Raw genomic sequence first — 22,195 nt, forward strand, 5'->3', positions numbered from 1 at the left:
GCAGATTCCTCACTCTGGTTTGGCAAGTATCAAATCTCCAACATGCGAACACAAGCACAATTTTTTCCGACAACTACAATAACAAAACTCATCGACCTTATAGACAACAATTAGGTCGGTAGCATAAACCCAAAACCCTAAACATTTTAGGTTTACAATTACAAGCAATCCAATCCTGACTATCAAATACATTACATAGAATGAAACGATCTAAAATAGATCTCAAGTTATTCTGCATCCTACCTTCACCACATTTGGAAAATAGTAACCCATCACACACTTTTCACATACCGCTAAGAAAAATGCTCATTCATGAGGTAGGCATTTAATGCATTAAATCTTTATGTGCAATAACCACAAGGAAATCCTTCACGTGCACACAACTGACGTGGAATCTCGATCCTTATCCTTATTCCTTAACTAACTAGTCACAAAACATCATCGGTTGCACCACACAAGCCAAACCAGAAACCCTATATCTGAAATGAGACTACCGACTGGTAGTCACACTTAGTGAACCCTAACACCGGTCCACTCCATCCCGGTTGACCATAACCACTTCCAATATTCATATCGGTGCATACTGGTTCACCTCCTCGAGCACTTATTGACATCAACACTTATTGACATCAATGACAACATACATTATCACCGCTTCATCATATGCCAACAATCTCCCTCTTTGACATTGATGGCAATACTCAGTGTATCATTGCTCAGTATCTACACCATGCTCAATAACATATATCGGTTGACATATACTGGTGTAGACACCCAAAATTGTCCAATCTAATTAAATAAATATTTTATTTATTTAATTATCTAAGCCTAATTCTTCTATTAATTAAATAAATCTTTATTTATTTAATTAATTCATTTATCCTCTTCTAGCCTTATTTCTCATTTAAATAAATACATTTATTTATTTAAATTATCCCTTTCCTAAATTAAATAAATATTTTATTTATTTAATTATCCTACTTCTTCTATTAATTAAATAAATCTTTATTTATTTAATTAATTCATTAGCTTTTTCTACACATGACACATGTCATTCATCTCTTAATTCATACACTACCTACCTCTTTCATTATTTTGGTATTTCTTTTACCTACCCTCTAATCTTAGCCGACCTCTCTTTTTACACCTCTCAATCTTATCCCTCCATTTCATATTGTGTCTTCTATTTAAGAAGATGCCTCCTTCATTATCAAACCCTAATCATTCTATGCATTCTAATCAATCATCCTAATGACCTAATCTTGAAGACTTGGCTACACTACGATCCTACTTGCAACCACATTCCGTTCTTTGTTGAGCTCTTGTGCATATAAAAATCTGAGAGCAAATATATCAAGCAAGATCAATGGAGATAGGAAGAATGGAGATCAAAACCCTATTGGGCATGTGATGGTATAATCTTTGTGATTTCATTTGATTTGCATTGTCTTAGGTAATCTTCATATGTTATGGTGGATCTTTGTTGATTATTAGGCTAGGGTTTGGTGTTTGAATTCATTTAGCCTTTCAATATTGTTATTATTGTTATCCATTTTCACCATACACATTTTGGCATGCCCGGTGGGACTCTTGTCCCTTTGCATTTAACCCTTTTGTTGCAGATTTTGCGTTTTTGAGTTTGCAGATCGGACATTTTTTTCGACGACATTTTAGGTATTTCCGCGTCTGCGAGTGGTCGGATCGCGTCTCTAAGTTTCAGGAGCGTCTGCGGAGGCGGGAATCGCGTCTGTGTTTTCAACAAATTTTGTTTTGCAGGTCTCAGACAGGGGCGTCTGTGTTACATAATCGCGTCTGTGTTACTTCTGATCGCGTCTGTGTCCGAGAAGGGCGTCTGTGTGTTTTGGCCACGTCTGTGCATCACAGAACCGCGTCTGTGTCTGGTATAACAGCGTCTGTGTTTTTACTATTTCGGAATTTCAAACTTTCTTTGATTTGGTTTTCGGATTTTGCACCTAGGGTTTCAGATCTAGTTTATTTTTGGACTAACCCTTGCAGATTTAGCTAACCAAGTTTGTGCAGCTTGTCTTGGAAGCAAAAAAAAAATGTTTTTATTGAAGGCCCCTTTTTTCACAAAGTCTTTTGGGTTTCTAAAATTTACCTAACTTGTGTGCTTGCAGGAAGGGGTGATCATTTGAAACAACCCAAACTACTAACAAATTTTGTTGCAGGTCCTTGGCTAGGGTTTTTGAGATTTTGTTGTGTGCCTTGTTTTCATAGATTAGCAAACACTTCAATTGGTGCACTAAAATTGAATCATTGTCTTTTGTGTCTTGAGCAATAGGCTCTTTTTGTTCAATCTTTAGAGGGCCTGTCTTCCCGTGTGGTCATTAGGACTACTAGTGAGAAGAGAACGACCCAAGTGGTAGCGAGGAAAACCCACCTCTTTCGAACCACTATAATCAAATGTATTCATGGTGAAAACTATGGATAACGTGTGCTGATTAGTTCATACCGACACTATGTCTCCCCATAAACCCGTTTGATCAAATTTATTTGATCATTTGTAGGGCGTAACCCCTACCGGCTGGGAGCCTTCTGTATTTACAGAGCTGAAAGTGCCGCATGTATGGCCACATGAGCGGATGCCCTTACTAGCACCTTTTTGTTTTAGAAGCCCAAATCCTTCTAGTTGTTGAGGCAGGAGGTCGGACCTCTGGTAGCGGCCCACACACATACGGTTCTTAGTAGAGATACAAAGTTATGGTACCTGAATCACCATCAGCTTTGCTTCAAAAACCAGAAATCCCACATACACACGGTCAAACATATGATACTTACCTTCGAAGACCATTATGGAGGTCTTATGCAGATAGATATGCTCAATCACATGCTCAAGCTATGGATCAATCAAAACAAGTGGACATTCAAAGGCATGCTCAAAATTTGGACACAAGGAAACCTCATGTCAAATTTGGGGGCAACACAATAGAACATGACGTGCCTATAGAATATGGTATATATGCACAAAATAGATATGGGGTTCCTCAACATGAAGCTATACCAAATGCTCCCTATATGCCGCATCAATATAAACCTCCTCCATATGAACATGTCTATGATCAATATCATCCATACATGCAACAAGCTCCCCCTCAAATTGGTGTCTCAAACATGGGGTATGCTACAAGAAATCGATCGCCACCTAAGAATAATTTGGAGCAACAAATCAGAGATTTACAAAAGAAAATGGAGGACATGAGCACACCAAAACCAACATACACTATGAGAGACATATGTCCTTATCCATTTGATAAGAGCATTCCAATGCCTCCATTCCCTGCACACTTTGTGACGCCAAAATTTGACAAGTATAGAGGAAAAGGAGACCCCAAGGCACACATACGACAATTTTTCACAGCTTGCATAGAGGTAGCGGCAGAAGAAACATATTTGATGAGGTTGTTCCCGCAAAGCTTAGGCGATCAGGCTATGGAATGGTTCTCTCAATTACCTCCTGGTATTAAGTCATGGGGTGACTTAGCAGAGGCATTTATTCAGCATTTCTCCTACAATATAGAGACAGACATATCAATCACTACTTTGTGCAATACCAAGCAAAGAGAGGGAGAGTCTTTTGCATCATTTTTGCAAAGATGGAGAAATCTAGCCAGCAGATGCTCTTGTGAAATTCCACAGAAACAAATGGTAGAGATGTTCACGCAAAATGTTAACAAGGACATTGGCTATGATCTAAGGAAAGCTTGTTTGTCCACCTTCAAGGATGTTATTGAAAAGGGCTTAGCAACAGAAAAGGTCTTAATTGAACAAGGAGTCATTAAGATATTCAAGGAAAACAAAGATGACTTTAAAGGAAAAGACAAGACAAGATTTTGGAATAAAAACAAAAACACAGTCAATGATGGTGTTGTTGATGCCAACACAGTGCGACCCAAATTCATCTTTTCGTGATCAAGTTCTACAAACAATCAAGTGAATACTCAAACAACTTCTAGACCACGAAGGAAGTACACCCCATTGGGAGAACCACTTGAATCAGTCTTCAAAAAGCTTGTGGCAAACAAAGTGATCACAGTTCTAGATTTTCCTCCATATGAACCAAAGGTCAAACCAAATTGGTGGAATGATGATGAGTATTGTGAGTTTCATAAGAGCAAGGGTCACAAGACAGGTAATTGCCATTGACTGAAGAACATTGTGCAAGATCTCATTGATAGAGGTGATATTGAGATTGAGGGACACTCATCCAATCAAGAACATGAGATGTTTAAGGAACCATTCCCAAAGCATGACAAAGGAAAATCCAAAGTCACAGATGATCAGGCCAACTATACTAGAGCACCTTACAACTATGACTCAACTATCAATCACATCTCGACGGACAATCATATCTCTACTATTACCATCAAGAACAAAAATCCTGAGAATCCTCCTCAGAGACCCAAGATTGTCCTAAGAGGTGTTGGATCTTCTTCCGAACATACCCCTGAATGTCATGTTACAACCCGTCGAGGTAAGATTACTTTGCCAGGTGCTTCCACTAAAAATGCTGCTTCTTCATCAACCAAACCTGAGTATGACCTTATAGAACAGTTAGGGAAGACACCCGCGCTCATCTCCATCCTTGAGCTCCTACGTATATCCCCCGCTCATAAAGCTATTCTTGACAAAATCTTGAGAGATACTGCTGTTCCTACTGATCTGAATGTGGACCAGTTTCAAGCCATGGTGGGATACCTTTCCATTCCACATTCCCTTACATTCACAGAAGCCGATGACGCCTCCGTATGTCAGCCACATAATGCACCTTTACATGTTGAAGCCTTCATACACAAACATCGAATAAAGCGAGTCCTGATAGATGGAGGAGCAGGTCTAAACATTTGTACATTGAGCACCATTAAACAACTGGGATATTCTGATAAAGCTGTGAATTCAAAAAATCAAATCACCATCAAGGCATATGACGATGAAGAGCGCTCATCCAAGGGCACGGTCACCTTACCTCTAAGAATTGGGCCAGTTACAAAGGATGTGGTTTGTCAAGTCCTAGATCTGGATCTCACATACAACATATTGCTAGGACATCCTTGGATTCATGAAATGAGGGTAGTCCCATCGACATACCATCAATGCATTAAGTTTCCTCATAATGGAGTCGAGGTAACAGTTAACGGTGATCCTAATCCGTTCATATATTGCAATAACTTGAGATCACATATGGAGACCATCATTCCCAGTAATCGTGAAGTTGTTCCTTCTTTGGCATACATTGACCCTGAGTCATTGAAACCTTCGACATCAAAACAAGGTGAACTTAAAGGCAAATTTCAAGACAAAGGCATGGGAGAATACACTCTAAATCAGACAATGTATTTACGACAAGTCATGAGCTCTCCAAAAGAATATGGAAGGCCACATCCTAACAAGCAAATATCCATCATGATACTCAAATGGGATCCTACTACCTTTCAAAGATGGGGCAAACTAGAAGAGGAAGATTTATACAGAATGCTCTTTAAAGACATTGAAGAGGACACACAAGATCAGATCAATATACCCTGGGAGAAATATGGCAAAGGCTTCAAGATTCTACAAAAATTCGGGTATGATGGAAAAAGCCCTCTTGGGTTACGCAAAGAAGGCACTATGGAGCCCTTACAACCGGAATTGACTATAAAAAGAGAACGCTCAAAGGGACTTGGTTTTCTGACTTCCAAGATCCACACTAAAAGGACAGAAGAGGCATCACAAATCAAAGTTGCCAAAGTTCAACAAGAAGATTACTATTCCACAGATTCCAACGAATGGGAATGGGGTTCAGACAAATCCTCCAGCGACTATGAGCTCACCGAGACATTCAGAGAGCCAAATGAACCAACAAAAGAAGAGGAATTTTATAAAAAGTTCAGGGTGGGTCAAAAAATAACCCATAAGGATTCCGCACAGTCTTCGTCTCAAGGTTCTAGGTCGAAATCACATAGGATGAGGACACCTGTCCCGGAAGGCGCTACTAGTGATGACAATTTGGATTCGCTTGCGATCGAAACTGATGAGGAGAGTGCCATCGATGACCTCGACGATTGCCTCGATATACCTGAATATAACCACATCTTCACTCTTAGCCCCACAAACTCCGAAAACATTAAAGGCCTTCCCCTTGTTCACCACCAACTCATTGACTGGGATTATGAAGGACCAGCACAATTTGACACATTTCAAAATGACGAAGCTATTATTGACTATCTTGGCATATGAGATGATCTTCCCCCTGGGGACCACAAAGCAGGGTACACCATAGAACTCAACAACATGGCATATTTTGGTGAGGGTGTCGGACCTTCCAGTCGCAAAAATATGAAAATAAGAACAAATCAAGGGTCTTATGGCGAAAACCACACTGTGGCGCTATCTGATCCCAAAAAAGTAAAAAGAAAGGACGTATCTAAGGGCGAAAACCTCTCTAAGGCACCCGAAGATGGAAGGCTCGACATTCTCCCAGCCTCGTATGAGGAAAAGTCATCCATGTTGGTAGAGGATACTATCAAGACAAACATTGGTACAGAAGAGGTTCCACACAACATATTCCTGGCTTAATCATTGACAGAGTCCGAAAGGTCAAAATTCATAAGCTTCTTCAAGGAACGACAAATCAACTTTGCATGGTCATACGCTGATATGCCTGGACTAGATCCGGATTTGGTAATGCATCATTTGACAGTCAAACCGGGGGCAAAGCCAGTGAAACTAAAATTAAGAAAAATGCATCCACAAGTGGCATTACTAGTCAAAGCAGAGCTGGAGAAATTATTGGATGTCGGATTCATACGCCCAATTGATTATCCTGAATGGATCTCCAATTTAGTACCTGTCAGTAAACCAGATCGTAGCATCAGAATATGTACAGATTTCAGAGACATCAACAAAGCTTGTCCAAAAGATGACTTTCCATTACCAAATATCGACTTGATCGTTGATCTCACAACAGGTCACGAAATGTTATCTTTAATGGATGGATTTTCTGGTTATAATCAAATCAGGATTGCTCCTGAGGATCAACACAAAACATCATTCACTTGTCCGTGGGGAACTTTCTGTTGGAATGTCATGCCCTTTGGGATAAAAAATGCAGGTGCTACATATCAAAGAGCAATGACCACTATCTTTCATGATCTCATGCACATAACCGTGGAGGATTATGTTGATGATCTCTTGGGTAAATCAATAGACAGAGGTACACATTTGGACATACTTTCAGTCGTCTTTGATCGGTTGGAAAAATACAAAGTAAGATTAAACCCCAAGAAATGTGTCTTTGGAGTAACCTCCGGGAAGCTCCTAGGATTCATTGTGTCCAAAAGAGGAATCGAAGCCGATCCAGCAAAAGTCAAGGCTATCTTGGACATGCCACCACCCAGAAATATCAGTCAACTTCGATCCTTACAAGGGAGACTCCAGTCTATACGAAGATTCATAGCACAACTTGTAGATAAGTGTAATCTTTTTCAACACCTGCTACATAAAAATATCAAATTCAAATGGGATGATAACTGTCAACAAGCTTTTCAGACGCTCAAAGATTATCTTTTGAATCCACCAATTTTGATGCCACCAGTTCCAGATCAGCCTTTGCTACTATACATATCAGCTACTCCAACAACACTGGGGGCACTCCTAGCACAACAAATAGCTGACGGTAAGGAAAAAGTAGTATACTATATCAGTCGCACATTGGTGGGATATGAGCTAAACTACACACCAATCGAGTGTGCATGTCTCGCTGTGGTCTTTGCTTCACAGAAATTACGCCATTATATGCTCACTCACAAGACTAAGTTGATTGCAAGAATTGATCCATTAAAATACCTTCTCAACAAAGCTACACTTACTGGGCGACTGGCCAAGTGGGTAATGATCCTGAGTGAATTTGACATTGAGTATGTGGACAGAAAAGCAATAAAAGGACAAGCAATCGCGGATCAATTAGCAGATGCCCCCATGATAGATGATGTTCCTCTAAATTCAGAATTTCCAGATGAATCCATTTTAACAATATCACACGAAAGACCATGGCAACTATACTTTGACGGCTCATACACACAGCACGGGGCAGGAGCTGGTATTCTCTTTATAACTCCTCAAGGCGATTCTATACCAAAATCATACCGCTTATCATTTCCTTGCACTAACAATATAGGGGAATATGAGGCATTAACAACTGGATTACGAATTGCAGTTCAATGGAAGATCCAAGAACTTCATGTTTTTGGGGATTCTCAACTTGTCATCCGTCAAGCGACTGATGATTACCAAATGAAAGATGAAAAATTAATGCCTTACAAGCAACTGGTAGATGATTTGAAATGGCACTTTACAAAGATAGATTTTGAGCAGATACCAAGAGAGCAAAATCGTGCTGCAGATGCCATGGCTACAATCGCTTCACTAATTGACCTGCCTCAAAATGAAACCTGCTATGAGTTTCTGGTAGACAACCTGTTGGTTCCTTCATATGAGATCACTCCTACTGAAATGATATGCGTTGTCGGTCCCGAATCCCAGTTATATGGTTCCATATTCACATATCTTCGTGACAATATCTTACCTCCTGATCTATCAAACAACCAACGCTGCACTTTCATTCGCCAATCCTCTCGATATGTCATTTTAGCTGATATCCTATACCGATGAGGTCTAGATGGCACTCTTCTTAGATGTTTAGAAAGTGACGAAGCTCAGATTGCGTTACGTGAAGTGCATGAAGGGATATGTGGTCCGCATGCTAGTGGTCCTACCTTGGCCAAGAAACTCATCAGGACTGGATATTATTGGCCCAATATGGAAAAAGACTCATATCAGTTTGTCAAGAAATGTAAGCAATGTCAAATTCATGGAGACCTCATACATGCACTAGCACAAGAACTACAACCACTGGCGTCTCCTTGGCCCTTTTGTCAGTGGGGACTCGATCTCATAGGCAAGATTCACCCTCCTTCTTCCAATGGTCATAAATTCATTATCACAGCCACAAAGTATTTCACAAAGTGGATTGAGGCTGTGCCTCTCACACAAGTGACTGGGAAACAAATTGCTACTTTCATCCTTAACTATATCATTTGCCGATATGGTATTCCTAAATCCATTATTACTGATAACGGGCGTCCCTTCAAAAATCAGGATGTTCGTGAACTCTGTGACCGCTTCCGTATTTCCCATCATTTCTCCAGACCATATTACCCCCAAGGTAATGGCCAAGCTGAGGCGTCTAATAAAACAATTCTTAAAATCCTCAAAAAGACAGTCGACGACGCTGGCCGTAACTGGCATATCCAACTCAATCCTGCACTTTGGGCCTACCGCACAAGTGTCCGCACACCTACAGGGGCTACACCCTACTCACTTGTCTACGGCGCTGAAGCCATCTTGCCTATTGAGGTCGAGTTACCTTCTTTACAGGTCTCTTTGCAAAACATCATCAGTGATGAAGATTACAGGGTCTCTCGCTTACAAGAACTAGAACTGTTGGATGAACGGAGACAAATTGCTTTTAATCATCTCAAGGCTTACCAACAACGAATGAGTCGCAGCTACAATCACAATGTCAAGCCTCGCACATTTGAGGTAGGTGATTTGGTTCTCAGAGAAAATCCTAAAAATCAACAAGACAGAGAGAAGAGGGGCAAGTTTGAACCAAACTGGCTGGGTCCTTACATCGTTACAGCAGTCTATGGATCTGGGGCATATCAGCTCTCAACTATAGAAGGTGAACCTTTGGAGGATCCTATCAATAGCATGCACCTTCGCAGGTTCTACACATAGCTCTTTGGAATATCCTAATTCAAAAATACAAAAAAAATCAAATTTTTTTTCAAAAATACAAAAAAAAATTATAAAACAAAAAAAAAAAAAAAAACATTGAAAAATCGAAAAAAGTAAAGAGAAATAATTTCGTCCAATGGTGAAAACCACTTCGGTGGCGCCCTGGGCAAGTACCATGGTGAAAACTGGGTCACCAGCGCCATGTGTAGAGACATTGCTCCTCCCTCCTTCAGGATTCACTTTCATCCTTCACTTTGCACACACTCACAACCTATTCGTTCATAATAAACTTACCCATTCCCATCATGGCTTGTTATTGATCTACCCAAGATTGGTTGGCCATTCATAATAAACCTCCCTTTTCGCCTCCCTTTCCATTCATAATAAATCAGACCCTATCTGTGGCTAAGGCAAAATCCTACGTCTAGTGATGGGTGTGGAACTGAGAACATCACATGTTTTGAGGAGTAAAGTTTCTTCCAGCTTTCTTCAGTCTATTCGCGCACAATCCACAATAAAGCAACATTTGCATCGCAGATCCGCCATAAAGTTTCATCTTCTCCGCAATAAAGTATTAGTTTCATGGATTCAGTTGGTTTCAGATGAGACACAGCAGCAACAATGGGCTTCAACAAAATCAAATCTTTCAACAGACTCAGACAACATATGGTTCAGTGCTATCTATCCTTTTTGTGAAATTGAACATTGTGACCACAATCAAATAAGACTTATACAAGTGACAAGAGACACTAAACTTGAGGACTACAGTGGATGTTGGTGTCGAGTCTTGGTTTTTTTTTGATTTCATCTTTTTGGTGACATGTCTTTTAGCTTTTCCGGGATGTCTCTGACTAGAGAATCTATCTCCAGGATGTCTTTGACTAGAAAGGCGAGGATGGGGTATCGTCACCTATTTGTATTTGCTGTCTGTGGATTGTCTCTTAGTAATGCTATGACTTGTCCAAGGATATGAGGACACTATGAGTCTAGTGTAAACTGGGGCATTCCTTGTTTGTGACTATCTTATCTCCATGCAAATAGGTACAATGACTTTCTGGGTCGAACATATGCCTCGATTGTCATAACCTACTTGCCATAATAAAGCTCAATGATGATAACGCACAAGAAGCTCTTTCACGTTCATATCTTCTATCTTCCATCCCCCTTTCTTGATTGACTTCCATCATCCTTCTTGAATCCGCATAGCCTGCTATCACATGACTGAGTATAATGACACACCAAAAACATTTGCATTTCATGTAGCTGCACCGGCATTACCACATATAAGCATTTCACACATACATATAGATATCACAATTGCATCACATCCTGCACACAACACTTGTTAGCACAATTTACATTTGCATTATCATATTCATCTGCATTACATACATTCACATTTGCGTCATGCATCACATATAAAACATAAAAGAACAAAAATATTGCATTGTATCATATACAAATTTGCATCCATATCGTAAGCATACATTCTAAGAACATCTCATCACATAGGTACACATGCATATAGCTGCCGCAAAAATGAATCATCTCTCATATATAATCAAATGTGTCATGATACAATGATGTCAAAAGAATCATATGGCTACAAAATCACCCGTAGGTGTCTACAATACAAAAAAATGGTACAAATACTGATACAAGGGAGCCCTCTATGGCTATGATGAACTCCCTCCCTCGGAGCCGCCTGGCCTCGACGGAATCTGAGCTCTAGACGGACCCGCTCCAGGATCACCCTACCTGTCTGCTGGTGGAGGAGGACCCATGACCCCACCACTCGATGCCTGTCTCCTCTGGCTCCCTCCCGTAGCCGTCGCTGTCCGCGATGGTCTATGAAAGCTCCTCGCCCGCTAATCTGCTGGCACGACACCATAATACAGGTCCCTCCAGTAGGCAATCTCCTCTCCGGCTCGCAGGACATATGCATAGCCTGCTCCTGTGTCCTCCGCCGCCTGCCTCCCTGCCCTTAGCGCTGTCTCAGCCTCAGTGTAGCGCTGAATCGCCTGATCCCTCTCACGCTCAGTATCCCTGAGCCGGGTCCTGAGCCGATCCCTCTCCCTCTCCAACTCCTGGATCTCATCTGCCTGGCCCTGGCAGATCTCCCTGAGCTCAATCAGCTCATCCTCCTCTGGATCCCCACCCTTTGCCTCTGCCTGTGGCTCTCCCTCTGTGGGTGCCTGCTCCTGTACCTGTCCCTGTACCTATCTCGGTACATGTCTAGGTCCCTATCCCTGTCTCTGTCCCTGTGCCCTAGGACCTTGTGCTGCTGGTACCTGCAGAGGCACTCCACCGTGACCCCTCACCACCTGGGCCTGTCCCTCCTGTCCACCCTCCCTCCGAGGTGCCACCCTCCTCTCCCCAACTACTCCCCTCCGCCTCCGTCGGCCTCTGCCCCCATCGCCTCCACCATCATCATCGTCATCTCCTCCTACCTCTCCCTCCAGTAGCTCCCCTGGATCTGTCAGTCGCGGGAACGGATGCTCTGCCCAATATGCTGTATACTCTGCATCCATGCCTGCATCCTCAATCTCTGGCCACATATCCCAGGGTAGGGGCATCATCTCTGCCAGCTGTGCAACTGCCTAATCATATGACAACAATGGCCCGAACTGCGCCTGATCCCTCACTGTACAGGCATACATACCCGAGCCTCGTGGCATCCTCTGGATCCTGCCATACTGCCTGCATACTCTGTCTACTAGCTGCCTCCCCAATATATAGGGCATCCGCCCAATCGGATATCTGCTCATGAAGGTATAAGGTAGCTCCACTGCATCATCCTCCCACTCCTCACATCCCAGATATGGCCTCCAGATGACTACGTCAATGTCATCTATCACTCACCTCCAATGCTCTAACCTGCCAATCCGAGGCTGCGAAGTGATCATGTCATATAAATACACAAAGCTCCGTCCGTGACCCCTGCCTCTGAAACGTATCGGCCGTGTGATAGGCAGATGCTCATATGCCCAAACCTGCAGAAGTGTCACTCCACAGCCCAGTCCCATTGATCCATGGTAGACGAACTGGTGAAGCTCATAATATAGGTGGGCCAACACACATGGACCCCACGCATATCTAGTGTGCTGAGTCACCAATATCTCCAGTGCTCCTCCCCAGCCCACTGCCAACCCCCGTATCGCCCTGTCCGGACATAGGAACCCACTGATAGCTCCTCCGATCATAGCTGGCAAAGCTAATCCTGTCGCAGTCATGGTGTCCCATGCCACATGTCCTGCTCTCATCTCTAGGCCGGGATCCTGAAACACCCGTCTCAAAGCCTCTCTGTCTCCATCGCGATCGTATGGAATCAACTCTCCATCGATCGGTATGTGCAGAATCCTATAAACATCCTCAAGGGTGACTGTCATCTCACCCATCGGCAAATGAAATGTACATGTCTCTGAATGCCATCTCTCGGCCAGTGCAGTCAGCAAACCCATGTTTGCCCGAAACTCAGGCACATACAGCACGTGTCTCAATCCCATCTCCTCAATGGCAGCTCTATCCTGAAACGACAACTCTGGTCGCAACCTCTATGTGGACGGGAATCTCTCCCGTGACTCCAACATAGGCAAATACTCCTGCAGTCAAGCAAATCAATCATGTTAGTCAGGGTGGCATTCACTGTTCATCACAAAATGCTACTCGCTATCTAAATGCATATGGTTATCTATTCTAGTGACACTCACTGTTCATCACAAAGTGTTGCTTCTATCCTAGTAGTGCTCCCTGTTCATCACAAAGTACTACGTGTGTGACACTCCCTGTTCATCACAAAGTGTTACTCACATTTTGTACTCCCTGTTCATCACAAAGTGCTGCTCATACTTTGGGTACTCCCTGTTCATCACAAAGTATTCTATCTTGGTGCTCCCTGTTCATCACAAAGTGCCTTGATCTATCCTAGTCTTCCTCGAGGACCTGCTTGAGTGTATCCTCTCAACAACTTATCCAATCGACAACATATGTTCATCACAGAACTACCGATTTGACCTAGAAGACTAAAACCGTGCATTTTTTTGACATATACGCGCTTTTAACTCACAAACGCGTTTCTACCTCACAAACGCACCTATAGACTGCACAAGCACGTCTAAACAACACAGACGCGCCTGTTTGACATAAACGTGCCTAAATCATTCACAAACGCGACTTTGGCACACAAACGCCCCTTCAGGACGTAGACGCGCCCGCATCAGGCACAAACGCGGTTCTAGACACAAACGTGCCTAGCACCGACACAGACGCGCCTGGCACCGACGCAGACGCGGTTGCACATTTTTGCACTTTTTTTTGCCCTATTCCTAAGCACATTTATTGCTAACTAGCATGCATTAATGACAAAATTGAATGCGTCAAAGTACGAGGAGGTTTGGTGGTACTTACCAGCTCTCCTGCCTCTGCTGGCCTCTGAAATCGTCGAACGCGGTCGAATCTGTGTACGAAGGCCATCGCTACTGACTGCTGCTGCTCTTTTTCTTGCTCTGCACTATGATCTCGTGAAGGTGTAGATGACAATGAGGATGTCTTTTGCCCGTGGTCTATCTTATAGCCTACCCTAGCCCTCGCCTTCATTTCCCGAGTCAGTCTTCTTCATCCCGTGACTCTGTCACTTTATCTGGTCTATCCATTCTAGCCTTTTTTTCTTATCGAGAGATTGTCTGCAATATTTTCAGACATTTTCATCCAATCTCTCGAGGGGGCATATTATTCCCATCTTGGGGCAACTCTGTATCAGTTCATCTTATCTTCTTTGAAACAACGCGACAAGCCGCATTGTCTCAAAGAGGGGCAAAATGTAGACACCCAAAATTGTCCAATCTAATTAAATAAATATTTTATTTATTTAATTATCTAAGCCTAATTCTTCTATTAATTAAATAAATCTTTATTTATTTAATTAATTCATTTATCCTCTTCTAGCCTTATTTCTCATTTAAATAAATACATTTATTTATTTAAATTATCCCTTTCCTAAATTAAATAAATATTTTATTTATTTAATTATCCTACTTCTTCTATTAATTAAATAAATCTTTATTTATTTAATTAATTCATTAGCTTTTTCTACACATGACACATGTCATTCATCTCTTAATTCATACACTACCTACCTCTTTCATTATTTTGGTATTTCTTTTACCTACCCTCTAATCTTAGCCGACCTCTCTTTTTACACCTCTCAATCTTATCCCTCCATTTCATATTGTGTCTTCTATTTAAGAAGATGCCTCTTTCATTATCAAACCCTAATCATTCTATGCATTCTAATCAATCATCCTAATGACCTAATCTTGAAGACTTGGCTACACTACGATCCTACTTGCAACCACATTCCGTTCTTTGTTGAGCTCTTGTGCATATAAAAATCTGAGAGCAAATATATCAAGCAAGATCAATGGAGATAGGAAGAATGGAGATCAAAACCCTATTGGGCATGTGATGGTATAATATTTGTGATTTCATTTGATTTGCATTGTCTTAGGTAATCTTCATATGTTATGGTGGATCTTTGTTGATTGTTAGGCTAGGGTTTGGTGGTTGAATTCATTTAGCCTTTCAATATTGTTATTATTGTTATCCATTTTCACCATACACAACTGGTTCAACTTGAAAGATCACCACCACCACCTGGATTGGTCAGTATGCACTCAGCCATATATCTTCTCCCCTATATATCTTCATCATCATATATCTTCTCCCCCTTTGACAGCAATGCCAAAGTGGAAACACAAGCTTCCAAGCTCCACTATGCTACTCCTGTTATGGAGTAGCATCCTTCAACACATCAATCCTATAAGATCTGACATGATAGTACTCGACTGATGTGGAGCACACAACTTCAATTCACTTCATGAAGGGGCAGAACCCCTACTTCACCTCTCAAATAGGTAAATGTAGTCTTCGGTAAGGGCTTAGTGAATATGTCTGCTAGCTGCTCCTTACTGGAAACATGTTCTAATACAACCTCTTTATTCTGAACCTTTTCTCTCAAGAAATTATACTTGAGCTCAATATGTTTGGTCCTAGCATGCAATACCGGATTTTTGGAAATATTGATTGCACTAGTATTATCATAGAAAATACTCACCGGTTTAGATAGAATCACTTTGAAGCCATTCAGTACATGCTTCATCTAGATTTCCTGAGTGTAGTTTATAAATGCTGCCACATACTCTGCTTCAGCTGTAGATTGGGAAATACAGGTCTGCTTCTTGCTCATCCACGAGACTAGTCTTCCACCAAGGAAGAGCGCTCCATCGATTCTGCTCTTTTGGTCATCCACATTACCTACCCAATGTGCATCGATAAACACTTTGAGATCAAATTCACCATTGTATGGATACCACAATCCATAATCAAATGTCCCTTTCAGGTATCTAAGAATCCTCTTTACCGCTACCAAGTGGGATTCTCTTGGACTCTTTTGAAAACGGGCCACTATGCCCACTGCATGAGAAATATCTAGCCTGTTGTGCACCACATAGTGCAAATTACCAATCATTGGCCGATACTCCTTCTCATCAACCAATGTTGTATCATCCTCCTTTGTTAATTTGCAGCCGGTCACCATCGACGTTCCAACCGGTTTTCTCTCCTCCATGCCAAAGGTCTTCAATACCTCTTTGATATACTTGGATTGGGTAATGAAGATACCCTCTTTCATCTGCTAAATCTGTAGACCAATGAAAAATTTTATCTCTCCAATCAGAGACATCTCAAACTCCTTTTTCATCTCATCTGCGAATGCATGACTCACATCATCATCTCCATTGAAGATTATAACATCTAAAAATACTTCACATATCAGAATTTGACCACCTTTAGATATAAGGTAGATGTTGCTTTCCTCACTTGTTCTTAGAAATCCTATCTTCACAAGATGAGAGTGTAATCATTCGTACCATGCCCTTGGTGCATGTTTTAATCCACACACGACCTTGTGTAATCTGCACACCATGTCACTATCTTCTGATAAGGTAAACCCATCTGGTTGCTTAATATACACTTCTTCCTCCGGGATTCCATTTAAGAAGGAAAAATTCACATCCATCTGGTATACCTTAAATCCCTTGAATACTGCAAATGCTAGTAGCATTGGGACACCTTCCAGTCTAGCCACTAGGGAAAAGGTTTCTCCATAGTCTTCTCCTTCTTCCTGAGCATATCCCTTACATGCAAGTCTTTTCTTGTTCCTTACCACTGTGGCTTCTTCATTAAGCTTATTCCCGAAGACCCTTTTGGTACCTATGACATTCTTGTGTTTCGGTCTGGGTACCAAGGCCCATGTTGCATTCTTCTCTATCTATTCCAAATCCTCTTCCATTGCCTTTATCTAGTCTTCATCGGTAAGTGCCTCTCTAGCGGTCTTAGGCTCAAATTCTGAAATCATACAAGAATTTTCTTTCACCTTTCTGCTTGTAAGTATTCCTACATCTTTGTCTCTTATGATTTGCTTTGGATCATGATGCAGTCTTACATACCTAGGAATGACCATAGCTGGTTCAGCTTTCTTTTCCTCTTCTTTTTTCGCTTCATATTCTTCTTCACCTACTAAAGATTCTACCAGTATAGAAACACTGAGGTACTTACAATATTTGTCACTTGTTTCTTTCTTAACCGGTTCCCAGAAGGCTAAACCTGATTCATCTTCTATTTTCTTGCTGCCGATTTCCTAAGGCTTCTTAAGGGCTTCATCAACCCTGGCATTGATACTCTCAACAATCTTTTGAGTCCTCCTATTATAGCACTTGAAAGCTTTGCTTTTAGTGGAATATCCTAGATATATTGCTTCATCACACTTAGCATCAAACTTGCTCAGGTGCTCACCTCTCCTGATATAGAATTTACTCCCAAACATTTTGAAATAGCTCACATTGGGAGTTCTCCCGTTCTAGTACTCATAGGGTGTTTTGTCTTTACCTTTCTTAATGAGCACCTGATTCATGGTATAGACTGCAGTGCTCACTGATTCTCTCCAAAAAGTGTGAGCAACATTTCCTTGGATCAACATAGTTCTGGCCGCTTCAACCATAATCTTGTTGTTTCTTTCTGCTATGTCATTCTGCTATGGTGTCCTTGGGGCAGACAATTGCCTCTTAATCTCGTTCTCCTCACAATACTTATTGAATTCATCAGAAGTGAATTCACCTCCCTGATTGGTCCTTATGCATTTTATTCTTCTACCGCTCTCCTTCTCCACCAATGCCCTAAAGGCTTTGAATTTTCTAATGCCTCAGATTTGTCTTTTAAGAATGTGACCCACATCAATCTTTAGCAATCATCGATAAGAATCATGAGGTACCGATCTCCCTGAATGCTTCTAGTTTTCATCGAACCACACAGATCGGTGTGCACTAGATCAAGTAAGTTCTCTACTGAAAAGGACCTACCTTTGAATGTTGAGGAAGACATCTCCCCAAGTTGGCATTCTCTGCACAAGGCATTCTTCGGTTTGTTCAGCAAGGGTAATCCTCTTACTGTCTTAATCTTACTAGCCTTTACAATATTGTCAAAATTTCTATGATAAAGTCTCCTATGCCATATCCAACTGTCATCAAATTTTTCCATCAGGCACTGACTAATCTTGGCATTAAGCTAAAACAAGTTTCCTCTAGTCTGCTTATCGGTGGCAATAAGTTCATCACATTTTCTAATTATTCTACAGACTCCACCTTTGAATTCCATTATGAGTCCTTTCTCATTCGGTTGAGCAACACTCAAAAGATTATTCTTAAGGCCTTCCACCCAGTAGACATCATCCACATTGCTCTTTCCATTTAGTGATATGGATCCTTTTCCTTTCACCATGCAAGGTGCATCATTGCCAAACCAAAAAACACCACCATCATATTCTTCAAGAGACAAAAACTTTCTTTGGTCACTGATCATATGGTGAGAACACTCGCTATCAATGGTCCACTTGTTAGAGTTGTCAATATGTGAGACAAGGGATTTCTGGTTAGACAACTCTTCCTTGACAACCACAAACACTATGTCCTCATTCTCTTCCTCATCGGTAACACCTTCATCCACTGCAACAAGACAATTTCTCCTACCTACTCCTTTATACTTCCTAAACCTCTCCGATTTATCCTTATTGTCATTGTTAGGATAGTTAACAACTATATGTCCTATCTTATTATAGGAAAGACACTTCAGAGGAAGCTTACCTTTGTATTTTCCAGTGCCTTTTGGAAGTCTCTTGGCAAGAAGAGATTCAAACTCCATCAAAATCTCCTCATCATCCATATCTCTACTTGGCCTGGATTCATAATTGGTACTGACCTCTTTTCCTTTTCGGGTCAGTACAGAGGAAGAAGATGCTCTAAAGGCTGACTCAGTCTTCTGAACACTACCATCATAGCCATTCAATTTATATGCAGTCAACTTTGCAATAATAGAGTCTAAAGATACCTTGGTTTTGTCGATAGACCTTAGCTCCTGAATAGCGGCAACCCTTATTGCATAGACCGGTAAAATATAGTTCTGATACTTAATGTAAGTACAGATCCAATATCAAACAAGATGAGAGGGGGGGGGTGAATCATACAAACTTAATCTTCCATAAAAACATCAGATTCATCCTCGGTAACATATAATTCAGTAATATAACCAAAGCTGCTAAACATGCAAACTCAAAAGCATACAAACATCATAAACCTCATAACACCAGATTTAATGTGGAAACCCAAATAGGGAAAAACCACTGTGGGATATCGGACCCACTAAGAAATTTACTCTTCTAGAGTATGCTCGGTTAAAAGAAAATCCTGTTAAAGATTACAAACCACATTGCTAGATGTGACCCGGTTAAGGGATTTCCCTTAGATCCGTTAGGATCTTCACCTTGTTAAAGGATTTCAAACACTCAATCAGAATGTCACCTTGCTAGAGGGTTTTACAAATAAGAATTTTAAGTCCACTCGGTTAAGAGATTTTCTGTCACTTCACAAAATAACAGTAATAAAAATCTATCTGCAACTTCACATCTAAAATGCTAAAGCAGATTCTTATTTGCTCAGTACAATCTAGACATAGAACTAATCTTGTCCATCTGCTGGGCTTCTATACTTTGTTATTCAAATAGGTCTTCAAGCTTCTGTGCTCGGTACTCACTATGTAGCATCCCTGTGCATACATTTGCCCGCATGCATTGTTTATCAATAGTTCCCTATTTATAAACAATTAGCTAACCACTTAATCTCCTTGATCACATTTCCCATGATCAATCATAGCCATCAGATCTTCAAACTTTGACCAGGTTCAATGTATCCTTTGATCTGAAAACATTTTACCCCACCTTGGAACTTGCATACATTTCTTGGAACTTGTGCTAGGGTATTGCAGTTCAATCTGAGTTGTAGATCTTCAGGCCGATTTTCCTTTGCCATAGATTCATTAACAAACTTCATGCATGACATACCAATAATCTAATCAGTTCCAGCTCATCAGCTTCCTTCATTAAATAACGCATATAACCATTTAATGTATTCTGTTACAGCTCGGTGACAACTCAGTAATAACTTGGTGAATACTAAACTTCACTCGGTAGACATTCTGCCTTCATTAACCGATAGTGAAAACCTTAGGGTTTACCGACTAGGTTCCTTAGGGTTTACCGACTAGGTTCTTTGCTCGGTAACAAAGTATAGTATTAACCTTACAATTTACAACATATGTATGATGTTAAAACAATCTAAACATCATGATCTCATCATTGTCTGACTCGGTAATAGTTGCCCACTGAAATACCTTATTCATCCCCTTATTCATCATATTCTTTCTGTGTCTTTTACCGACATCTTTATACTCTTTAAATCATACTTCTCAAGATATGGCAACATCATACTGAATTAGAAAATCAATTTCTTGACATCAATGACAAAATAATAATATCAAGACAGTAAACATCCTTAATTAGTTATATCCATAATCATCAACAACCTTCTCGATATCCTTATTGAAATACCAACAATCTCCCATTGTCTATTATAATGCCAAATGCTAACAATCTCCCCCTTTAGCATTGATGGCAAAACCAATTGATTTGACCTTAAAAAGATTCAGATTGCTATGATTCTGAAATGCTGAAATGCTTCTCTTGCTATCAACAGACTTCTCCTATTTTCTTCAGTCTTCTCCCTCCTTTTTTAATCATCAGTTTCAGTCTTTTCAATCAGTCTTCTCCCCCTTATATTAGTCTTCTCCTCCTTTGACAACAATGCCAAAAAGTAAAGAACTAAAACATAATTTCTTCCTGTATGAAGTGATTTCCTGCTGTTATGTGTCAACTTAGTCTCGGTCAGAGCATTTATGTCTTCAATTCCTTTTCCCTGTATTATTTCCTCTATTGTTTCTTGCACACCTTTAGAAAACATCCTAAAGTGTGTAAATCAACATCAACTCCTAAAAATATATTCTGTAGAGTCATCGAATTGATGCTTTCACCGAACTCGATCAGTGAGTAGAAGATAGGGGTAGGACCCCTAACTTACTTATGAGATATTCAAAAGTGTCCCTTGGTAGTGGCTTGGTAAAGATATCTGATATTTGTTCCTTTGTGCTAACATACTCCAACACCACTTTCTTCTCTTGAGCTTCTTCTCTAAGATAATGATATTTGATAGAGATGTGCTTTGTCTTAGAGTGCATAACAAGATTCTTTGAAATGTTAATGGCACTAGTATTGTCACAGAATATAGTTACTGGCTCGGTAACTTTCTCATTTATACCTTCCAACAGTTGTTTGATCCATGCTATGTTGGTACAATTCAATGTTGCAGCAACGTATTTAGCTTCTGTTGTTGACTGTGAAACACATCCTTGTTTCTTGCTAAGCCAACTCACTAGTCTTTCTCCTTAGAAGAAAGCTCCTCCACTTGTGCTTTTTCTGTCATCAATGTTGCCTGCCCAATCAACATCAGTATAAAATTTTAAATCAAAATCATTTATTTTCTAATATATTAAGCCATAATCCTCTATGCCTTTCAAGTATCTAAAAATTCTTTTGATTGTTGTCATGTGTGTTTCCTTAGGATCTGCAGAGAATCTTGCAACTATACCTACTGCATGTGCTATGTCTGGTCTGCTGTGAACAACATATTTTAGCTTTCCAATCATGGATCGGTAAAGTGTCTTATCAACAGATGCAGATTCATCATTCTTTGATAGTTTACAGTTGGTAGTCATAGGAGTACTTACTGGTTTTGAATCCTCCATTCCAAATTTCTTCAAGATTTCCTTTATGTACTTGGATTGAGTAATGAAAATCTCATTTTTCATTTGCAGTATCTGTAAACCTATAAAATACTTTATCTCACCAATTAATGACATCTCAAATTCTTTTCTCATTTCATTTCCAAAGTTCTTACAT

Source organism: Cryptomeria japonica, chromosome 3 (genome assembly GCF_030272615.1).
Source record: "Cryptomeria japonica chromosome 3, Sugi_1.0, whole genome shotgun sequence".
Taxonomy (NCBI): Eukaryota; Viridiplantae; Streptophyta; class Pinopsida; order Cupressales; family Cupressaceae; genus Cryptomeria; species Cryptomeria japonica.